Source organism: Erpetoichthys calabaricus, chromosome 3 (genome assembly GCF_900747795.2).
Source record: "Erpetoichthys calabaricus chromosome 3, fErpCal1.3, whole genome shotgun sequence".
Taxonomy (NCBI): Eukaryota; Metazoa; Chordata; class Cladistia; order Polypteriformes; family Polypteridae; genus Erpetoichthys; species Erpetoichthys calabaricus.
The window spans coordinates 58528345-58536195 of record NC_041396.2 but is presented as its reverse complement, the minus strand read 5'-3'; positions in this window follow the sequence as shown (position 1 = coordinate 58536195).

Genomic DNA, 7851 nt, shown 5'->3' with positions numbered 1-7851 from the left:
GTTCCAGTAGTTTTTTAAATAGTTTTTACAGTTCATTAGCAGTGTGTAAAATGATCAGTGTTGCAGTAATTGTGATGCTCTTTGCATGAAAAAAAAATGTGTTTCATTGAAATTTCATGTTTTCTTTGTGAATTGTGACGTTTACTTAAAAAGTGCAGCAATAAAGTATTTGTCATCCAGGGATGCATTAACCCCCAAGTATGTGGCAGTTTAAGGGTTAAAGCCCCAAGATGCCGCCGAAACACCCTGCACCTTCTAAGGCTTCTGGCAATGAAAACACACTTGCATGAATTACAGTACATATAGCGGTAACATCAGTATTTTACATTCTAGCATTGCGGGAGACATAGCAGTACAGTATACAGGTTTACCTTTATATTCCTTTTTTTAGGTAATGTATTAGGCTGAGTTTGAAATTAAATTAAAGTGTTTTGGGGGCATATTTGGGTTTAAACTATAAATATAGGCATTTTTTTTAACCACATCCAAAATTCAGTTTTTCACAATTCGCGGGTGGTCTAGGAACGTAACCCCCGCAAATTGTGGGGGTGTACTGTGTGTATATATATATATATATATATATATATAAACATACAGTATAGTGTCACAGGTGGCTGGGAGGGCGACCTGGCTGGGATGCCCAGGAGGACCAGAGGAGGGGTTACACCTCCCCCAGACCACGAGGGTGCGACCGCCCTGGAAGCTCAACCCTGTAGGGACCCGTGGTCACTGCCAGGGGGCACCTCAATGCCTTTGGAGCCCTGGACTTCAGCACTTCCGCCACACCTGGAAGTGCTGGGGGGAAGAGGATCAGGGACAACCAGAGTGTTTCTTGGTCCACAGCTGGCACTTCCGCCACACTGGGGAGTGCCGGCGGAAAATTGTCGGGAGGCACCTGGAGCACATCCGGGTGATTATAAAAGGGGCCGCGTCCCTCCATTCAGGGGCTGGAGTCGGGAGTTAAGGAAGGACAAGGTCGTGGAAGAGAGACAAGGAGGCGGCCTGAAGAAAGTGAAGCATTGTTTGTTGGCCAGGACTTTGGGGACTTTGGGGTTGTGTGTCACATTTGTAAATAATAGTATGAAGAATAAACGTGTGCTGGGTGATTTAAACGTGTCTGTCTGTCTGTGTCTGGGTCATCTTCCACAATATACATATATACTGTATATATTACAGAATGCAGTTTTAAAGTGTAAAAAGTGAACATGGTTTCTGCATAAACATATCATGTCATCACATGGCTATTCTTCCACTTCTGCTAGAAAATAGCAGGCATGCTGAAGTGCAATAAGCAGAGGAAAGAGCTGTCTACTTCAGCTTTGATTCTGCCAATACACATATTCAAGCCCACCGACAACTACATCTAGTCAAAGCTGCAATGACAAAGTGTATGAAGAATAGCAAAGTGACAAAGGGAGAAAGATGGATCAGCTGACATAAACCATAAGAACAAGAGAGATGAAAGTGTGGCAAGTTATGAAAGCAACATCATAGGTGGCTCATCACAGTTTACCAGTGGTGACAATGCTCAAGTTTTGTATTTTTCAAGTCAATGTTGTATCTTCAAAACCATGATATATGTTAGTTTGCCACATGAAATTGCATTCAAAAGTGAAGCATATTTTATACATTTTAAAAAATGACTAGCTCCCACTTGTGGTTTAACATGGAGTCCCATAATAAAGAAAATCCTTAAAAACGTATTGAATACGTACATTTTGAAGTAACAAAGTTTTTGATTTATTTAAATGTGCTTTCTGCATTTCTGAGGCATGCTTGAAATAACAAAAGAAAACGGGAAATAACACATTTTATCAAAGATTATTTTTCTACAGGTAAGGATATGTTTCTTGCTTAGTTATCTGCTTGCAGCAGCCATTGTGGATGGAGTTATGACTGCCCAATGCTTAACCCCACCGCCCAATCCACCTCCTCCAGCCTATTGCATTCTCTGTTGTTATTTTATGAAGCCTTTGGAGCAAGCTGTACATTGAAAGGAAGAGTGGTGAAAAGAGCACATATGAGTTTTATTGTACATTGTACTAAACTGGTTACACTATATTGTACTTTTAATAAAAGCCTTAGACATTTTGAAAGAGACAAGCCACTATTTCCATGACACGTGCAGGTTAAAAAAAAAAAGAAAAGAAGAAAAAAAAAACTCAGCTATAGAAAAAGGCAGTGTGCGATAGAGTGGACTGAAAATCCACAAACCAATTATTAATTGTTTTAAAGCATGACTCTCTTTATCTGGTGTGGCAGACAACCAGTGACCTTGCCCCACCAGGACGCCTGGATCAGGGAAGGACCGGGAAAGAGGCAATGTTTTTCCTGGCTGCAAGAGGGTAGCCTCAAGGGCCCCCCAACAAAGGGGCTGCCTGGATGGTTCCTGAGCCCTGGAGGACAGCACTTCTGCCACACCAGGATGTACTGCCGGAAGACCATCACCGAGCACCTGGAGCACATCTGGGGCGTGATAAAAGAGGCCGCCTTACTCCCTTTGAGGAGCCGAAGTCAGAAGGAGGAAGACGGAGCATGCGAGAGAGGACTGGAGGTGGCCAAAGAGAGAAAAAGGACTGAGGAGTAGTGTATGAGTGGGTGGAACGAGTTGTAAATAGTTCAAAAATAAACCAGTGTGTTTTGGACATTGGTGTCGTGTCTGTCTGTGGCCGGGCTATCTATTACACTGGGAATATGATAATAAAAGAGTGTAGAACAAGGTGTTTTTGAGTCAACTCACTGACAATCACTTATACTAATCAATCTGTAAATACAAAAGGAGAACATGTAAAAATCATGCAGACCCTGGCGCTGTGAGACAGGAATGACAAATCACTTTGCCTACATTAAAACATCAGTGCTGAACTTCCACCTGATTAAAATTTGGTTAATTGACATTTGCTAAATTAACTCCAGCCTGTGTGAGCTCATGTGTTAAAGTGTTTCCCATGTGACGAACTGGCATCCTGTCATATTCCTGCCCTCCATCTAATGATTGTTGTTAAAGGATAAGCAGATTAGGAAGATAGATGGATAAATGAATTATTATTAATATTGTGACTATAGCCGTGAGGCAGAGAGCGATTTTTGGCATCTCGATTTCCACTTGTTACTATCTATGACTTTTTTTAGTTTACATATTGCTAGTTTTTGGCCATTTGTTGGATTTTGTTCTTTGTTTTTAGCACTACTCCCTCACAGGTCAGATCACAGTTTGGACTTTAATAATTGTCCGATGCTTCCCTAGCCCTCAGAGACAGTTAAAACACTATTGCACCATTATAGGCCACTCAAAACTAATTTAGTCCCTTCTTCCCCAATGACTCAATGCATTTTATGAAGATCAGAGTAGTTCACGAACATTTCCTTTAATATGCTGAACTCACAGTGAAGTGAACTCCTCAATGTCCCCTCGTCACTACCAAGGAATAATATCTACTGTGTGATATTAGCTTGCCCATTTGTGTTGTTCATAGAATGTAATGTATGCCATTTTATATCACTGTTTTAAAATTATTTTCATATAATGTTCTAGACTTCAAATAAACAAAGTTCTTATTTTCATGGCAGACTTAAGAGCCCAGAAGGAAATACGTTTTGGGCCCTTAATGTCTGTTTGTCACTTGTATCATATGGCAAAGAGGAAAAATGAACACAACATATAAACGTTCACATACCATAATAAGCACGTTTGAAGGGCATAGCATTACTGAATTCAAAGTTGTTATCCAAGATGTAAATGGCAGAAAAAATGACCCTATCTGTAGGCATCCAGCATTTTTCAGTACATACAGTAGTTCCCTAGTAACCATTACGTAGCAATAAATGTTACATTAGTAATAATGTGTACTCTGTACTAGCGCTTTTTTAGGAGTCACACTCTAAGCTTCCATAGACATAAACAACAACAGTCTTTAAAAATGAATGATGTCCAGTGTGCTTACTTTTACTCAATCGAATAAAATAAACAAAAGGTACATTAAAAGGCAACATTAGGACTTTGATTTTAATGTTTGTTAAAATAAAGCTTCAACAAACTGTGTCCAGATTGCAGACAACTTCCATTTAACTTGTGGGGCTCTCTCTGGTAAGTTTAATTTTATTAAGCACAGCTGAGATGAAAGAATTGTTCAGTGTGCACTCTTTCCTCAGGTGCAAATGGAAAAGATAAGATGTGTGAGTGTTAACAAGTTAAGGCTGAGCTTCATTAGTAGGGTCACTGCCTGTGGTCTGCATGGTGCTTGAAGTAGAGCTGAAAAAGTGCCTTCTGTCTCTGTTGTCTACAAGCTAAGTGAGCAATAAGAGTCTGGCCTTTTTGTATTTGTGTGATTAGATAAAACATATGTGCTACTTGAGATTTGTCTGACTGTGTATTTACTAAAGATGCTGAGTTTATACTGTACTCAGACTTTATATATTTTCTTATTTATATACAGCTAGTAATTATACAACATCAGGTTCCTCACCGATTTTTTCTGTGTCAATTATTATGAATTTTGTGGTGAATTACAATATTCTAATATGAACACAGGTTAGGTCAGGTCATGTTGGGGAGCATACACTGGTACAGCATGTTGCTGCACCCACCACAGCTCGGGATCCCAGTTTGCAACCATCCACCCAGGCAGACACACACAGTTCAGACCCACCCTCCTGAAATGACCATCCAGCTGCTGCAACCAGATGTTACATGGGTGTCTCCTTGGCCTGATCCAACTGCTCGGGTACTCAACAATCAAGATACTACGAGCTGGATCACCCTCAGCCAATCGCACCACATGGCTGTAACTGACGCTCCCTCACAATGTAGGCAATGTGCCTCATTTAGGACTCCATGAGCAAACACTCGTTCAGCCCAAAGTCAAACCAGCGGTACCCAAGGATTATCTGGAGAGACCCAGTACCGAAGGAGTCCAATCTTCATCTCAGGTCACTGGACAGCATCCATGTCTCACAACCATATAGCAAGACATGAAGCACCTGGACTCTAAAGACTTGGACCTTCATCCTTTTGCAAAGACATCCAGACACACCCCTTTCCAGCAACCTCATGAACCCCCCATGATCACCCAATCTGTCTACTGAGTTCATAGGAAGAGTCACCAGTGACATAAATGTCACTGCTGAGGTAAGTAAACCTCTTGATGCTGATGGCTGCGCTCAAGAGGTCATTAAAGGCCTGGCTTTTGGTTTTTATCCAGGACACTCACAAACCCAGACACTCAACTCCTTGCTCAGTCTCTCGAGAGCCCCGATCAGAGCTTCCCTTGACTCTGTAAAGATCCCAGCATTGTCAGCAAAGTCAAGATTAGTGAATCTTTTTTTTCACCAACAGATACCCCACAGCCACTGGACCCCTTGACCCTCCCCAACACCCAGTCCATGCAAGGACTGAATAAGGTAGGAGCAAAAACATACCCTTGACAAACCCCAGAATCAACTGGGAAAAACACTGAGATTTTCCTTCCACTCTGCATAGCATTCACAGTACCAGTGTATAGGCAGGCCATGACATCCAGCAACTTCGGGGGTATCCCACAAAGTCTCAGTATGTCCCACAGGGCAGCTCAATCAACTGAGTTGAACACTTTACGAAAATTGACAAAGGCTACTTGTAATATTAATTTGTCTTCTTGTTCAACATTTACATAATGAGTTGTAGCTGTTTAGGATCTGCATTTAAAATACACATCTTTACAGTCTTCCACCAATAAGATAAATAATCATCTCAAACCAATATGTTATTAGAATAATGTAATTACAAACCCCAAATGCCATCGCCAATATGCTCATAAAGATAGTCAACTTCACTTTGTTATTAGAGAGAAACTTGGGAGTGTGTTATGTTTGAAGAATGTCACTTAATACTGGAATAAGATCAGAGGTCATAATAAAGCATTCTAGTACAAGCTTTGCCATATAAAATACAAAAGAGCAACTGTGTGAAACTCAATCTTGTTTCAGAAAGTTCCCATCTTATATTCGACATCTTGTAATAAAGAAAGGTGAAGTATTGACTAGGTGTAAAACAATAAGATTGAAACAGAAAAAAGTCAATCTTCCCTGTAGTTTAAGTAAAACTGGACTTTTTGTTGAACTCTGCCGAGTTATTTTCAATGTGTGTCTATTCAAGATTTTGGAGTAAGGAATATTTCTAAATCTCATCCAAACCTACAATATATCACAGGACATCCAATAACCCCTTTCTTTCCACTTATAGCACTTGTAAATGCTAAAAGGTTAGCAAGTGTTACTGGACTCTTTTCTTTTTTTTTTGAGAAAAATTCATGAAGTCCAACGTAAGCAAATGTGGCAATGTTGAAGCTCCATGGTTTCAAGTATTGGTAACTTCAGAGTTTAAAATTTTTTTTTCTGATGTCTTTATAAACTAAGACATGGTTCTTGGGTTTGCCTTTGCCCCTAATCACCCAGCCACCTTCTGGTAACAGCAGATTCAATCAAATAAGTTTTCACCTCATAGTCATACATTGAGATACGTTTTTTACTTTTTATATGTTAAGTATTCCCTTTCCTCAGATTTTTGTTACCCTTCCTTATATGCAATGTCACTACAGGGAACAGTTTCCATAGCAACAAAAACTAATGTGTTGACAAATCTGAAAAAAAAATCCAAAATAATAAGTAAACCTGTAAAACTATATTGCACTAATGATTTTTTGTTTGCCTGTGGTGAAAGCAGTAATTTTACTGGATGATACCTTAAATAGCAGGATTCAGCAATTATTGATCAGTAAATCAGTGCTTCAGACAAAACTGTAGGAAAAGGGAATCATTTTAAAGGAACCATTGCGAAGATATAAAGAAAATATTAATAGCACATATTAACATAAAGGTTCATTGTTGTAGTTATTGTTTTAGTATTAGATCAGCTGCCAAACCAGAAAACAATACTGAAGTGCAACATACATTTAATTAAAATACTGCAAAGTGTGTTTGTTTCTCCTTTGACAGATAGGCAGTTTATTTGATGCCTCCTTTGATCAGTATTCCCTGGGCTATCATGGCTGATTAGACAACGTGGATAGCTGCATGACTAATGAAAGCATCTGCAATGAAATGACAAAGAAAAACTGTTATTGAGGAACTGCTCTGTATTTCAGTCTCATCCAAGTCTCTCTGTTCATCAGCACGAACGTATGCACTAGAGCAAATTATCCAGAGGTAGAGAAAGACATACTGAGAAATTGAAATGTGAAAAAAGACAGTTAGCAAAATGTCAGTTACGCAAATCTTTTTTTTTTTTTTTCAGTACAACATGAGACAGAAAATGAGAAAAGCTTCTTAGGATTCGAATTTAAATTTCATCCACACTTAAAACACTAATGGATCAAAATTATTTTCCATTTATTACAACAAAGTCTCCTTGAAGCATAGAAAAATACAGTAAAAGAATATATATATATATATATATATATATATATATATATATATATATATATATATATATATATATATATATATCCTAATTTGTCATGTGTGACTCCATTCCTGAAACTAGTTATGAAATATAGCATTATCAAAAAAGGAATTGTAAATAAAAGTTCTTCAGGGTAGTGTAACGAGTGGGAATTTCAAATGTGCATTCAAGCCTGCAGCAAATTTCCTTTTTCTTTTCTTTCTCAATTTTATTTGAAAAATATTACAAACAGAATACAACTCAATCAAGTTAAATTACTATAGAAAATAAAAGTGTGCTTTAAAATCAACCCAAAGAAAAGAACACAACATATAGCACCTAACCAAAAAAGAAAAAAAATAGGAAGCTCTAAACTGTCAAAAATACACGTAGTTCTTAATATATGATAACACAATTAATAGAGTATGAAAGTT